This window comes from Malania oleifera, chromosome 9 (assembly GCF_029873635.1).
Source record: "Malania oleifera isolate guangnan ecotype guangnan chromosome 9, ASM2987363v1, whole genome shotgun sequence".
Classification (NCBI taxonomy): domain Eukaryota; kingdom Viridiplantae; phylum Streptophyta; class Magnoliopsida; order Santalales; family Ximeniaceae; genus Malania; species Malania oleifera.
Genome location: NC_080425.1, coordinates 14,999,569 through 15,017,355, shown reverse-complemented (window position 1 = coordinate 15,017,355; position 17,787 = coordinate 14,999,569).

Below are 17,787 nucleotides of genomic sequence, written 5' to 3'. Positions count from 1 at the left end.
ACGTAAAAATTATTAATATTAACTTTTAACTTGGTAATGTATATTTATTTTTAATAAGAAGCCAACTTTATATAATTACATCAACTATATCGTCATCGCTTGAGTTGTTTTATCATTTAGGTCAAGTGGTAAAATTGGTTAATATTTTCTAATCTAAGGGAGCCAATTTTAAAATAGCTAATTGAAAAAGTAATAAAAAATTATATTTATTTTCCTATATATTAATGATTTGGTATAACCCTCAGTCTTTATTTGTTTTGTTCCATTCTTTTCATGAGTAATAATTTTGAAATTGAGTTATAATTTTGATAATATAGCGAATGATGAAAAGAAAAAGAGCTCATAAATTTAATATTACACACACACACACACAAATATAGACAAATGAATATATATGCCTTTGAGAAAATCAAGTAATGAGAACATAATTGAATGATAGTATTACTAAATAATTGGGAGCCCTAGAAAAGATTTTGATTAGCTGTTAGAATTTTTAATTTTAAAATTATAAATTAATATTAGGTTTCAAAAATTCTAAAGATCTCTCTTGAGTTTTACCAAAAAGACACAGATCTCCACTTGTATTTTGTAAAAATACAAGTCTTTCGATGGAAGATTTGTATCCTTTTGCTAAACCTAATAATAAGTCTGCGATATTTTTTAAATCTCAAGTAAGATCAATGAAATTTTTGAAACATTAGGGAAAGTCCCTATCTTTGTATCATTTTTTTTTTTTGAAAAAATGAATGTATTTTGCCGTCAATATAATTTCAATTCCTATTTGCTTAGTTCATTTTCTTCATGAGCTATATATCTTTAGAAATATAAAAAGTAGTTCAAAAAGGAATTATAAATTTAATATCAATAAATGAACTAGAGAATATATGTGTGTGTATATATTCCAAAAATTCAAAGGTAGTGAATTTTAAAAATCTATTATATGGACTTACCTTTCTCCTCTACTCTGTCATTAATTTGAGAAAATCAAAGAACACGCACAAAATTTAATGTTGATAGTAATAAAATTTAATTTATTTAATTGCTTACACACGCTTTGATTAGTGATAGAGGTTTTAATTAGTGATAGTTTTAAAATTTTGTAATACTAAAAATTATCTAAAGTTAGAATTATCAAAAATAGTTTTATTATAGTTAGTACTTTTTCTATATTTGCTATTTTAGTGTTATTAGTCTTGCAAATTAAGTAATTAGGTTATGTTTAGAGTATGAATTTTAAGTCCTAAGTTAAATGTATTTATATTTAAATTAAATTTGATCTATTTATATTGTATTTTATGCAAATAAATTTTAACGTTCAGTGTAAATCTCAAACTTGTATTTATAAAGAAACACTTACACCACGAGCCCCAAAACCGAGTATGCTTTTAAAAACAATACCATAAGAAAAAATTCTCATTTCCTTATTATTAAAACTTTTGACTAGTCACAGCTCAAAGTGAGAAAGGAGGGAAGGATTAGTGTACATGTAATTAATATATTTTTAGGGATACCCCCTAATTCAATTTGTATAAGTTCATCCTACTTTGAATAAAGTTAATTAATAAAAAAAAATTCAAAATATTTTATAATTTAAGTGATTAAGTAAATAGATAAATAAGTATTATAACATTTATCATTGATTGTTTAATCATTTTGAGTAAATGTGTCATATAAATGTGTATGACAAACATAATTGACTCTATCTTTATTAAATAAGTCACGTATGATTATAATAATAAATACTTATTGTCGCCCCTCTCTCAGCTTGATCGATAACGATAAAATTAATAAGTTCCTTCGTAATCACTGAGAGAAAATTAGATCTTCAGGGAGGATCAACGCGGTCTTTCCGTCATAACCTCCCTTCCGATAAAATCACTTTTTTTTTTTTTTTTTACTAAAAGATGGCGACACCTCCATTTATTTATTAATATACCCTCACTTTTGGCGGAAGAATACCGTGATTACAAGTTAAAACAAACCAACCAAATTAGGACAAATAAAATTAAAACATAACTAACAAAGAAGATAAAAACATAAAAACAATCAAAATCAAAACGAAATCACTAGTCAATAAGACTTGATGTGAGGTCTTCTTGGAGGATCTAATACTCGAACTCAATTTTGTTAGTAATTGGCTACACAACCGGTCAAATCTCAAAAGAAGGTGTAAAGAGTTTATTTAGATTGAAATTTTGAGTTATTAAAATAATTAAAATGAGGATAAAAAATAATTTAACTTTCTTTAAATTTGATTAAAAAAAAACTAAAATTTTACCGAAAATTTCAAAAATCTTAATTTAGTAAAAACCTAAAAGAGGCTTATGAAAATTTTAAAACCTAATGAATTTGTGTTTCTTTTTTTTTTTTTCAAATATGGAAGCAACTCCCTTAATAATAATAATAATAATAATAATAATAATAATAAGAAGTTTGAATATTGTGGCGTCACCTCCACGCGCTTGGGTAGCCGAGTATGGGAGCGCAAGATTTCTGCTGCTGGACGCTAAGCAATGACTTTGTAGTTGGCAAATCACAAGCCATAAGGACAATATTAGAAAAATAATAAGTTAATTAAACCACTGTTCATTTTAGGCAAAAGACACTTGAAATTAAACCTATAGTTAAGATATTTTTAAAATTTTAGAATAGGTTCGTACTTTTAGTCAAACTTGAGCAAAGTCAAAATTTTAGGATAGGCTCACAAAGATTTTTGAGAGCAGGATATCCAAATCGAACCTTTGTTTACTGAATCGATTCAAATATTTTCTGAACTAAAACCTAACTAAACACTTCGATTATCCTACTGTTTGAATCAAATTGTCATTACTATTTTAACTTTTAGACAATAATGTCCCTACTATATAATATAATTATGCTATATTGTTGGTTTAAAATAATAAATTACTGATAAAGTAAATGTGAAAATTGTAGGTTAACATAAATATTAACTATTTTAATTAAAATATATATAAAATTTTAATTAAAAAATTAATTAATTATTAATTAGGAAATAATTAAAATTTTAATTAGAAATTGTTAAAATGAGAATTAAAAATATTAATTAAAAATAAATTTTAGTTAATTTTTGAATTATAAATATTAAAATGTTAATTAAAAATAGTAACAAAAATAATTTAAATATTTTTTAGTTAAAGAATATTTAAAATATTAATCAAAATTTTAATATTTATGCTAATTGACATTTTAATAGATATTTTTAATTTATTCAATATAAATATATTATTATTTTATAAAAAATTAATATAACAGCTAATATTTAGGTACTATATTTCCTTAATTGCTACGATTAATCAATTATTAAGTGTTAAAATACTTTAAATTTATTATTTTTGAAAATTTTATATTTCACTAAGTACATATTCTTAGTAGGTTTTTGTAGTGAAAAAAATTCAATTCTTCATGTATTCATTACATACATATTAAGGGTATAATTACTATCTTCTAAAAATTCCTATTAAAATTCTTTTGTTCAGCCAAATATTGACATTAAATTCCTGTATATATTTCTAAAAATCTTACAATATGGATTAAATAAAAATATTCTCATTCTCATTTTCTTGAAATATTTTTTTCTAAGGAGAACTAAACGATTCTTAGATCTAATTTTAAAATATTTTCGATAGTAATATTTTTAAAATTATATATATTTAGAAATTAAAAATGATTAAACGATTATCATTTTTTTCTTTTTCATTTTCTAAAATTATAATATTTATTTTTATCACCTAATTTCCCTTTTTGTTTTATTCAATTTAATTTGTTAATTTAGTTAGGCAATAATTAAGCATATGGACCAGAATGATAAAATTGCGAGGTGGAAAAAAGCGGGCATTCAAATAGAAGCATTGGGGGTTCAATTTTTGATAGATGTACTCGGTAAGTCAGCAATTGAGTGTGGTTGGCAACTGGATTAACCCAATAAGCTAGCAGTTGACTGTGATAGGTAACTCAAGATGTTGCCTAAGAAACGAGTTGATCGAATGTCTAACCAGCTAATAAAAACCGTAACTGCATCCGAATTTAGAGGGAGACACATATGGGAGAAGGTCGTTGACCCATGGGTCTCGTGGAGGGTGTCAATGAGAGGAGTTTCCATGTAAAATAAAAAAAATAAAAAATAAAAATAAAAAGAAGACAACTATGTTGACTGCAAACTTTATGTGCTGCTTTGGTCACATCATGTTAGGCGTTTCAAAGGGTAATAAATGAGGTAGACACCAAAGAGGGCTGTAATTAATGCCACTCGGGACCCTACACTCCTCCCCAACAAGCATCCAATTTTCATCTCTCTCTCTCTCTCTCTCCCCCCTTATTTTAATTCAGAAAAAACCAATTTTGACATGATAATAATTAGGGCAATTATTACTTTCCTCATATATATATATATATATATATAGAATAGTACTTGTAAGTTTGTAACAATGGACGAGTGTAAGAATGAAATAGGCTTATACTTTTGAGTCATATTTTGTTTACACAGACACACATATACATATATATATATATATATATATTTGGAAAAAGACCTACATTAGATTCCTTTTAATTTTTTTTTGAAGTTTCACAAACTCACTTTATAAAAGAAAATTTTTGTTGAAGTTTTAAAAATTAGTATTCAGTAAAAGATACAAATTTTTATTTAAGTTTCAAAATTTTGATACACTTGTTTTTTTTTTTAAGGGTATTTTTCTTTTCATCTAAACTTATTTTTTTACAAATATAAAAAAAGTTTGTATCACTTTGCTAAATCGCGATTGAAGTCTGTATGATTTTTAAAATTTAAATCTCAATTTTTACTAAATCTTTGAACAGTTTTGAAAATTTAGAAACTTTAAGGAAAGTTTGTATTTTTTGCGACACTTTAAGGAATTATTTGGTTAAGGAAAGAAAAAGAAAAATAAGAAGCAAATTTATTTTTTATTGTATTTTCACTCGATATCGAATATGAAAAAAAAATCTAATGACATGTAAAACCATATTTTTGTTTATTGATTTGGTATATTTACTATTTTCTTTTTATATATGAAAAGGTAAAATTCTTTATTTTTATTTTTATTTTCTTCAATATTATTTAAGAACAAAGAAATCTAAGGGATTTCTGTGAGTTAGCGGGGACCGTGGATAGTAATGGAGATGTGTCTCGAGGATCGGGTTGGTCGAACGTCCAACTGATGCACGGAAGTCGTGTTCGCATTTCGAATTTTACCTGATCAGTAAGACTTGGGGGGAGGACACTAATCCGTAGGTTTGGTGTCATACCAGCGGATCCGAATGACTTGTTGGTGGCCGAAGTTCCTATGTAATAAAAAAAAGAAAAAAAAAATCTAAGGGAGGCTAATGTCTCTTACCTCCAAGCATTATATGAGCATTCCAAAAAAGAAAAAACATAATTTATACTTTATTTTTCATACATACCGAAATGATGAATCTATCATTTTCCCTTCTACTTATAAAGTGAAAATCAAGAAACAAAAATAAAAAGTTTAGTAAAATTATCAATTGATATATTAAAGTAGGAAATGTGAAGTTTCAATAATACATTTAAATTGTCAAGAATAGCTCCTTGATTATATTAAAAGAATTTCAGGAGCTATAAATTTTTTTATTAAATCGCAACACAAAATAAATAAAAATTAATTATTCTAAAATAGCATCATAAAAATATATATTCTCATTTATTTCATAATAAATGTAATAATATAAGATTTTTACATTAGTTAATATATATATTATTTAAATAAAAGTAGTTGAGTGAGTTAATTAGCTTTAAGTAGGTTGGTAAAGCACTTTGTAAGGTTAATCATGATGCCGTCCACCTTCGCCTTCAATCTTCTCCACGCCTTGTGCTTTAATCGAACACCCTAAGACGCACGCTTCTACAAAGCGTCAACACTTTATGTTACTTCAATTCTTTTCAAATTGGACAAAGCTTACACATCCTCCCATAGCTCATAGTTGTACTACTATATATATATATATATATATATATTCTTTTTTCTGTTTTTTTTTTTTTATTACGTTGGGTGTCCGGGCATTGATCCCCGACACTTTCCACATGCGTTTTACGCTTCGTGGCGGCGTCTCAGGGTGCACCGACTAGTCCCTTGCATATGGATCCGGTCCCACATCACCACAGGTTGGTAAATCAGGAACCCAAGGGCGAGAATTGAACTCGGGAGGATTATCGTCAAGCGGCGCCCCGTCAGTTGCTCTCACCACCTGAGCTTAGCCCTAGGGATATATATATTCTTTTTTCTTTTTTTTTATTACGTCGGGTGTCCGGGCATTGATCCCCGACACTTTCCACGTGCGTTTTACGCTCCGTGGCGGCATCTCAGGGTACACCGACTAGTCCCTCGCCTGTGGATCCGGCCCCACATCACCACAGGTTGGTAAATCAGGAATCCAAGGGCGAGAATCGAACCCGGGAGGATTATCATCAAGCGGCGCCCCAGGGATATATATATTCTTGTTTTATAAAATTAAAAGACAAAACTCTTAATAGAGAAATCAATCCTATACTTGGGAAAGGCTTTAAATTTTAAAATTATATAAATTTAAATAAAATATAATATAAATTATATTAAAATTTATTCAAATCTAACTAAATATAAGCTTATTGTCCAAAAATTCATACTCGTAAATACAATGTAAGGATATTCATGACTAATTGTAAAAAATAATTTTTAATTTTTAATTTTTAATTAATTGAAGATGTTATCTTCCTTTTTTAAAATTTTTTTCAGTGTTTTATATATAAAAATTTTAAAACACCTTTTTCTTGTCATTTTAGTTTCCTATATATATATATATATATATATATATATGTATATATATATTGGAAAATAAACTAAAAACTTAAAATTATTTTCTTCTGTTGAACATACATTCCCTTAGGTTATGTTTAATTTACAAAATAGCTATTTTTGAAAATAAGATAGAGCATAATGATGAAGTAATGGAGATTGCATAGGAATGTGATAGTTTAGAAATATGACACTTATAATGCGGAATAGAATAGTTTAGAAATTTGCCCCTTATAATGTGGAATAGAAAAAGAGTAGATATTCTCATGGTGAAATTCTAGTATAGTTATTCTTGACCTATTTCTTGTCATAGATTCATAAATTATTGTATACTTTTATTTGCTTCATGGATAATAATTAATAATTTTTTTTCACAAATTATTAAATTCTTTTATTATAACCAACTTATTCATAAATAAATTTTCTGCAAAGCAAATGTAACTTAGTATAACTTATACAAGGCAATCCAAAGTGTGTATGCATGCATGAGTTCATGTGTATTTTGTATTATACCTAATTGTTTGGGCGAATCGAGACAAATTAGTACATCATTGTTGTAGAAAAATTTGTATGAATGACCAAAATACCCTCCCCTTTCCTATTGAAACCCGACCTCTATCCTTGTTGAGATTATACATGAATCTATCCCTCTACATGTCTGAATGCCTCTTTTTGAATGTGAAATATGTGGCAGTGGTTTCCATATTTATTAACATTGAATGTGTAAGAAGTGGGACCTACTTGCCAGATGTTTTACATCCAAAAAACAGACACATGAACAACATGGAGAGATAGATTTCGTGTATAATTTTTTCATATCCTTGTCTCTTTGTTTGCTTATTTGCTCCCTTTCGGTCAAATTATCCTCTCTTTCTCTCTCTAACCACCCCTTTTAAAATTGAAAAATATTTTATTTTGGCATTATCTCATAGTGCCACTTGGTTTAGTCTTACTCTTCCTTTTCTTTTTTATCCAAAATTAATTTTTTTTTTTTCCTTTTAATGAAGGAACACTTATCACCTAATGCAAAATCCTATTTTTGGTTCAACAAGGGCCCTTTCATATAAAACACAAGTATTGGAAAATGGGTCATTTCATTTTTCATGCAATTCCCCATCCTCCATTGCTTCTTCCTCTTATTTTAACTTGTGCCTTCATTGCAGTGAATAAGAGAAAAACTTTTGTTTTTATATTTCTCGTAAACATAAAGATGAAAAATAGGGTCAATTTACACATTGTATGAACCCTAAATCACTAAACAAGTGTAGTAATCTGGGAAAAAAATTAAATTAAATTAAAATAATTAATTAATTAATTAATTAAATATAATTAAATTGAATTAAATAAATAAATAATATTATATTTTTGTGTGTGTGTGTGTGTGTGTGTATATATATATATATATATATATATGTAATGGAATATATGTATATAGTAATATTATATATGTGAAAGCTTAAGGTTAAAGCTTCATGGAGATTTCTAAATTTACAAAGTGCATTTCTTCTTGCCCAAACTGTGACCAACATCAGTATCGAGGAGGTAACCAGGCACCCCGAGGTGCTCACCAGAGGGACACCACCTAGGCGTGAGTGTACTCGCTTACGCCGGGAGATATGGAGAACGCCGATGATGTGATGACAAGTACTATTTCCATTTTGTCAAATAGTGCTATAGTGTTATTTGATTCAGGTGTGACACACTCTTTCGTATCTCGGGGATTGGTTAAATTATGTGGGGTAGAGACTCAGTTGTTAGATGTCGAGTTAGGTGTGGTCATGCCGGTAGGGTCAGTTATGGTGTGTATTAACGTGATCAGAGACTACCTAGTAGAGATTCAGGGGAGAATGCTGTCTGCTAGCATAATTGCTTTTTGACATGCATGGGTTCAGCGTTATTTTGGGAATGGATTGGTTAGCATCTAGTTGCATGAGCATTGACTACCACAGGAAGGAGGTAGTATTCAGACCTCCAAGGGAGTAGGAGTTTAAATTCGTCGGGTCGTGTGTACACTTTGCACCATAAATCCTTTTAGTAATTCAGGCAGAGAGGTTGCTTCTGGAGGGTGGCTAGGGGTATCTTGCATTGGTAAAAGAAGCACCAAAGGAGGGACTTAAGCTGGAGGATATCCCAATGATAAGGGAGTTCTTGGGCTTTTTTCTTGAGGACTTACCAGGATTGCTTCCTGATCGCGAGGTGGAGTTTGCCATTGAATTAAATCCAGGGATAGCACCCATTTATAAGGCTCCATACAGAATGACTCCAGCTGAACTAAAGAAGTTAAAGGAGCAGCTGTAGGAACTTCTTGATAAAGGGTTTATTAGACCGAGTGTATCACCCTAGGGAGCACCAATGTCGTTCGTAAATAAGAAGGATGGGTCGATAAGGATGTGTATCGACTATAGGGAAATTAATAAAGTGACAATGAAGAATAAGTAACCGTTACCCCGAATTGATGATCTGTTCAACCAGTTACAAGGCACACAGGTCTTTTCCAAGATCGATCTGCGATCCAGGTATCATCAGGTGAAGGTCAGGGCAAAAGATGTTCCAAAGACCACATTCAGGACTCGGTATAGCCATTATGAATTCCTAGTTATGCCGTTTGGATTGAAAAATGCTCCTGCAGTGTTTATGGATTTGATGAACAAGGTCTTCCACCAGTATTTGGATCAGTTTGTGGTGGTGTTCATCAACGACATTCTGGTTTATTTGGTCTACACCAAACCGAAAGTCTTTTTTCTTTATTTTTCTTATTATTTAAATTTTTTGGGTCTCTACATTAATCCCCCCCCCCCCCCACTTTTAGATTTAAATCCTTACATAATAGAGTGTTCATATATGTTCCTACTTCATTTATGAATGAGAGAATGATTAAGTGTGTCACCTCTCTGTTTTTTTTAGTTGAACTAATGAATGGTTTGATCTTGATGTTCTACTTTAAGCATTTTCATGGAATTAAAGTGTAGGCGGTACCATACCTTCAATGGCTCCTTAAAATGCATATAATGTCATATTTTAGGATGGTTTCATATGATTAATGTGTGTTTGAGTAGTTTCATAAGATATAGGCATGCATGTGTTGGAATTTTGCATGATTTTACAAGAATGAGGCATTTTTAAGTGGGTATTTTAAAATGATTTCAAAGGATTAATGCATGCTCAGGTTAGTCTTTTGCATGATTTCACAAGGTTGAGGCATGTCGGATTTGGTATTTTGAGTAGATTCCTAAGACTAATGCATGCTTGATTTATATTTTTAATTATTCATACATGTATAAGTTAGTCCATAGAGTCATCTAATGAAGTTTGTATATGTTTGGGAGTGAATTGTGAATAATAGTGTGTGCTAACATTGGATCTTCAGTGAGTAAGAGACAGAGGGAAGGTGGGGTACAAAAAGAAAAATGCAAAATAAAGGGCCACAGTGAAAAGGGCCAAAAGGTGCTACAAGAAAGCAACAAAAAGGAGTAGAACAAAAGGAAAAAAGAAAAGAAAGAAAAGAAGAAAAAGTAAAGAGTGTTGACACTTGATTTTGGGTAATAAAACAAGAAAAAGTTTCTTAAAAAAGGGAGGATAAAAATTAATTAAAAATGGAAATTCTTTCTCTTTCATGGCCCATGTACCCCTTATGGTGCCATCTCTGGTTTTCACCATGGGTTTACGTTACATGCAAGCTGCCCTTACAGGTTTTCTCTATGCACATAAACATGCTCATTAATCTTTATGTCTTTGAAATACCGATGAGCATTAGAATTTATGTAGTGTTTTATCCCAATTTGTTGTCATTCTCAAGTGAGCATCCTTACCAAATACCATTATCGGAGTCAAGACCTTGAGCTGGTCTTAAAATTTAGGATAAAACATAGGTTGAAGGTTAGGGTTGCAAAAATAAAAGTAAAATAAGCTCAAAAACCCAAAAATTGCCCCTGCCACTAGTATCATAGATAATTTGACTGAACGTGCCAACTTGAAGCAAGTTACTAATGCACCTTGAACAATTCACCTAAGGTAAAGGCGAATAGGCCAATCTGGTTAGGACTTTCATTCAAACCGTAATGTAGGTTAGAGTACAAGTTAAATAAAAAAAAGGATTTGAGAGGCTCAAAACAAGCTTTAAGGGTTTAAAATTTGTTGAGGATCACCTACTTGAGGTATAATCACGACTCTTTTCCTTTCCTTTTTTTCGTTCTTTCTCTTGTTTTTGTTTTTTTTGCCTTATTTTTGGCCCGATTTTCTTTTGATTTTGGGAACTTCTTTTTCTTCCACACAACTGCCCAGTGTTTTTTGGGGGGGGGGGGGTGATCCTCTGAAAGGTTTTTCAAAAAAATGATTATTTGCAATCTCAAGAGGGATGGCAAGGGATATATTATGCTTTTCCTTCTTTGGTTAGTTGAAAAATGGCCTACCTTCATTTTGACATTTATCTTTACCTTAAATGAATTATCAACCCAGGTAAATTTGGATAACTGACTTAAGAAAAGAAATTAGATTTGAATTTAAAGCTCAAAGGGCTAGCAAAGGATATCTCTATTTGTGCATAGGCTATATAAAGGAAGCAGATCGATCAAATGATGGTCACCTACCATCTACTTTCAACCCTAGTCATATTATCGTTTCAATTTTGCTTGAAAAGGATTTTGACTTTCACAACTCATTAGGACAAAATGGTTCCAAATTGAATTTTCAAGACTAAGTATAAGATCTTCATTCTAAGGTAATGCATTTTTTTGGGGAGACTTACCTTAGACATGATCAGTGAAGCTTGTTTGTGGACCCAAAAATAAAGCTGCCCCAATGTAGGGGTTTGTGATCCTTTCTAGGTTCAACAAGGGTAATAAGGGAGTTTGTGATTTGAAAATGGCAGGAGAAAGATGGTCATTCTTCATTTCAAACACTTTTACCTTGGTGATGGTTATACCAAGAACTTTCGTGCTGATGTGGTGACATCTTCTAATGCTTGCTGAGATTGATCGTTGAATAAGGGAAGCTTGAATCATTTCAACCTTATGATGATGATTCCAAAACTTGGGTCTTCCTTCACTAGTGGATTAGTGCCACTCACTTGTTTGCCAAGAGAAAGTCTAGGGCTTGAAATGGTGTAAAAAACATATATGTGGGTTGATGGATGGTCTTATGGCAATTTGACTAGGGTTAGTAACTCCTTATTTTCAATCATTTTCTTTTCTAGGGAAATGATAGATAAAGATAGGGAGAAAGGATGAAATGACTTTAGATGAAATGAAGGCTTTTAAGCTTTTTTTGCACCCTTAGTGTATATCTTTGTGTCAATTTCAATCTTTGGAGGAGCAAGCCTTTTGAACTTGAAAAAAATAGAAGTTTGTTTTCCTTTGGCATTTGACATGTAAAAGTGACTTAACAAAGATGGGGAAATGATGCAGTCTTTAGATACTCAAGAATCAAGGATTCTCAAATAACTAATCTTGTGAATGCTTTTTGGTTACTCAAAGTTATTTTGGAAGTCAAATTTTGAAAACCATTTTTATTTCATTATCTTGATGAAATGAAGAAAATCAATTTTCTCTTTTTTAATTTTATTTGTGAAAACTCGGAGGTGCTTGAATGCAAAACATGCAATTGACTCAAAAAATTTCCTTCTCAAATTTTTCTATACGAAATTCAGGAAAAGCCTGTGAAACACACAATGCATAGAAAATATTCTTTTTATGCAATTGATTAGACACCTTGAAAAGCCATGCTTCCATTAGTGGTTCCTTCAAAGTAACAAGAGGGTCTCAAGGACAATTAAGACTAGATTTTGGGCTTGCTTGACCTTTTCTACTACTCTTAATCCTAATACTATTGAAGGCCTGATCAATTTCTCCTAGTTTTTTTTCTTTGGGTCAAGGATTGAGTGACCCAAACTTGGTTTTGACAAAGACAACCAAAGATTAACCCTTAAGTGTGACTAACAAATTCTCGTAAATGCAGCTTCCTAGTAGGTTGTGATAAAGTTGAATTGCTTAAAATTAGTTGTTTTCCATGCGTGCTTGACCACTCCATTGCTCCAAAATAGGTGAAACTTAAGTTAATGTTTTGTAGCTCTCTCAAGGAAGCAAACACTCATACCTCTATTGCATGCGTAATATTGCCTATGTTTCGCTTGAGTGACTGGGTGGATGAATTAATGTCTTTATGCAAGATAAATGGATGAATGAACATGGCATGCTTGCCTTTAATCTAGAATGATGCATGCCCGATGATCTTGAGTGAGAGAATAATGTTGAGAGGATTTTAATGGAGATTCTTGGAGTCACTTATGCAGTGAACAAAATTCGGATGTTTTAGTGAATGGATGCTTGCACTCTAAAGAAGTTGATAAGAGAAAATAGAGGATGCTCACATGATGGTCAAATGTACTAATTGCTCATGCATTGAGAGATTGAATGAGGGTTCACCCAAAGAATGATCAGATAAGAATTCAAAGGGAGAATCTTGTATAGAGATAGAGTAATGTGAATGGATGGATGAACTTTTGCTAGAAAAGTCAATGGTGAGTTAAAGGAAGTGTGTTACATTGAGGCTCACCTACTAGGTAGTAGATGGCATGAAAAGTAAGTTATGAAAAAATCACTCTCACATATGCAACAAATGGGAGATCGATCATATAAAAAGTGGTTCAGTAATGAGACTGCCACCATATGGAATGAATGGATGCATAGCAAGCTAGAAGGGAGTTCGACCAAACTAGTGGACACTGAGCTAGTAGGGAACTCAATCAAACATATGCATATGAGAAATTGACTTGAGTGGAGTGAATGGATGCATTAACGAAGGGGTTAATCTGAGACAAAAGAGAAGACTTTGGAGGTCAATATTGGTTCTTTATATGGAATCAATAGAAACAAAGGGGAAATGATTACCTTCACGACCTAATAGGTAGTATGCAAAGAAACATGTATGAAAAGCTTAACTCAAATTTTATTCTAAGAGCAGATATGAAACGTAGTAGTGAACATGATGTCCTATCCAACGGAAAAAAGCTCCTAATTCTAAGCAACAAAGAAAAATAAAGAAGCTTCTAAAGACAGACAAAATGCAAAATCAATGAAACAATAGAAAATGTGGGGAAAGATGGAGGCTCTTTTCCCCTTATTCGGTAGGTGGTCCTGAACTGGGTAAGACTTAAGGCTCTACACTAAAGTAAAACTAAGACTCAAAAGTGTTAGTTTGAATTCTAAATGCTTTAAGGCCGAAGGTTCTCAAAATGCTTTTGCTACAGCCCTAAGAGATGAATAAACACTCCAACCCTCAAGGATACACATTGAGTGAGTTGTTTTGCGTACCCATGTAGAGGCTCGTGCCTCATGAGAGCTAACATTACTACAACCCTTATCTACCTAAATGGTGAAGCCCGGGTTAGAGCATATGTAAGTGTGTGCTCAAAAGATTTAAAACACCCCCTAAATCCTATATAAAGAATAATAGCAGCACAAGTTATTATTTCATGCAAGAGAATGATCATTGAGAAAATATAAAAATCCAAATGACCTACCAATGTATAATCATGTACAAGTGAAAGTGATCTATTTATCATACAAGTCTCTGCAATCAAATAATGATCAAGTGTGAACCAACTAATATCATGTTATGCAATCACATGCACACAAATAGCATTCAATCACATGCACACAATAGCATGTAGTCACATATGCACAAATAGTTAAAGAAGAAATTCAATGTCAAATGGTTTTATTCAAAATAATCAGAGGTTAATTACTAGCTCAACTCTCTCGAGTCACCAGTGGAGTCACCAAGATGTCACGACATCCTAGAGGACCGCCTCCTGAAGGGGGTGAACCTTCGAGTTGCATTGACTGATGAGTGACAAGCTTGATGAGATAGAATAAAGGTGAGATAATGGGTAAATATCTCCACAAAGTCGTCACTGACCTACTTTGTCCTAGTTGAGGTTAGAACACCTAATTAATTACTATACATTCATTAGTTTATAAGCTATGTCTAAGTTCAATAAAACTAATAGTCATGATCTGCGTCACCAAAGCTAGGTTTGGGAGTGCGGTTATGCGAGGAGAAGGTTGAGCATCTTCCCCATACACCCATTTTTTCAAACGATACGAAATTAACCTCTAATTGTTTCAAATTGAACCAAATGACACGCAATCAATTTTTGATTATTATTACCAACCTTTAAATGTTGAATCCATTTAGATCCCATTTGAAATTCTGTTCAAGGATAAAACTTCATCTTACCTAGGCAATTTGAAGAAACACAATTGTCCCTCTTCAAATTACCATCTTCAGATTAATTATTGATAATTTATCGCCCCTTAGGTTTTAAATGAGAACTTTATAACCCCGGTTAGCCTGCTTCTCCATCATAGGATACATACGCACCCACATGCCCATGCACATGCAAAATGAAAGAGACATACAAGCTACCACGCAAAATATTACTCCAAAACATACAAGCATTGAACAATAAAGCATAAATTAAGTGGAAAAGGGTCCTTGAGAGTCAAATGATTTTTCTAGATTTGTTTTGTATTTGTTTTTTATATTTTTTGGGATTTTTCACTAATGTGTTGGGATTTATATGAAGTTTTTTATTTTTTGGATTTTAATTGTTATGATTTTCATGGTTTTTGGACTTTGGGATTTTATAAATTTTTTTCTATATATATATAAAATATTTTTATCCACCTTTTTTTTTATTTTCTATGATTTTTTGAAGATTTTAACGTTTTTTTTTTCATTTTTAATTAGTTGTATAATATAAAAATAATATTTTATGAAAATTATTAAAATATAAATTTCAATTTTTTATTATTTCTGAATTTTCTATAATTTTTTACCTTATTTTGTTAGAAATACTTTTATTTATATTTATTCAAAGTTTAACATAAAAGTAGTAATAATATTATTATGCTAGTAACTAATATTAATATTTAACTATAAAAAATGGGTTTGGGAAAGCTGCCATGCAGCTGGCCCCCAAGAACCCAACATCCAGATCTACCTCTTATGTGTTGGCTGTGAGTGCGACTGGCATAGGCGTCGGATTAGTCTGGTATGTAAGCCCAGGATACCCGACATCATAAAAAATATAAAAATATATATAAAAAGAAAAAGGAAACACAATCAAATAAAAAAGCATTTATTCAAAAGTTGACAAAAAATAAGAGGGAACAAAAAAAAAAAAACAATTTGAAACAAAAGGTTGCAAGTGTCAGTGCTGCAAAGATGGCAACAGAAGGGAAAAAAAAATTGTATAGACTGAGTCTGCTATAGACTAAATCAAATCAAAATTTATCAATATATTAAAATTGCCATATAAACATATTTTTATATTTTATATTTTTAATTTCTGAAGCTCTTTCCACAACAACCGCAACAGTGCCCAACAACGCCACCGCACGCCGACAGCCACCAAACCCAGCGCCCACCAATCCCACCACCCCACCAGCAGCCACCATACCCAGCGCCACCACACTGGTGGCAGCCAACCCACACAAGACGTCGGCAGCAGCTAGAGGCCGGCACCAGCCCCTCCCTCTCTCCTGCCATCGTGCCATCCTCCTCCGTGAGGGTGTAGCTGAGCCTCGCCATTCGGAACCTAGCTATTATGAATCCATGGGTTTATATTTGTATTTTTGTGGTGTAAATATATTAATTATTTTGCAACTGATCTTTATTTTCAAATTTGAATAGAAATGGAATTGTAATTTTTTTTTTAATTGTAACATTTTTTTCCTTTTGCAATTGATCTCTATTTTTAAATTGGGAGAAGTTGTGATGCTTTTATTTTTAATGCTTCTTCTTGTTAATGTAAATATATTTGATATGTAATTTCAATGTATTTGATTTTGATAATTTTTTATTAGATATTGTATTTTATTTTATTTTTTAAATTTTCAGTCCTCAAAGAAGATAGAGTATTTAGATGTTTACCAAATAACTTAAATTTTAAGTATTAGTGGTTCAATCAAATTCTAAATTCGATTTATGTATTCAAAAGTTGATTCAGACTTTAGAACTTAATTTTATTAAATGACATCTGAGTATAAAATGCTCTATTAAAGAGTAAGTTTTCAAAGAATTGAATTGTTAATCAATATATGGAATATTATATTGTTGTAGACACCCCAATTTCAACAAGGCGACCCCAAGAGGACCCAACGTAATAAGAGTTGACTTTGAGTCCTGAATGGAGCCCTTTTTCAAAATTAAGACCCTGTGTAACAACCCCAAAATTATTACCATTATATATACATATCTCCTACAACAATATAATATTACTTTGATACCTATAATAATACCTTCTATAACGTCTTGGACCTAAAGTGGTACCGAAGATACCTGTTATAATACATACTATCTATGCAGCTAAAAACATAAAAACACTTTAACCTTATTTACAATACCAAAGTTTCAGTATTTCCCAGAATATACATATACATCTCCCAAAAGAAACCCAATGTCCTAGAGGCATACCCAAAAATACAACTCTCAACTTAAAAACTTACCCTGCAACTAGGACAGTACTAAAGTCCTCTCTATCTTGAAGCTCGCTCTGCATGCCTATCTAGATCACCCGAAAACACTTTATTATGTAAACATGAACCATAGTATAGCAGGTTATTTATATGTGATACACAAAAATTCATTTGACACACACTGATAATAATTTATTTCATCCTTACTGAGAGGTGTCTCACCCTATCCATATTTAACATTTTTCAGATACCATGAGGAGTATGACAATAATTAGAGTGCACAATGGAAGCGTGTTGGGAATTAATAACAAATTCCCGAAACCTATGAGAAGCAAAATAAAGAAAGAATACACGCCAAAGAAAAATCAATCACACGCACAAGACAGTATTTACGTGGTTTTGGCAATTTTGCCTACGTCCATGGAGTTGCAAGGATTTCATTATTATCAGGAAGAAAAATACAAAGAGTGCGGCGATAC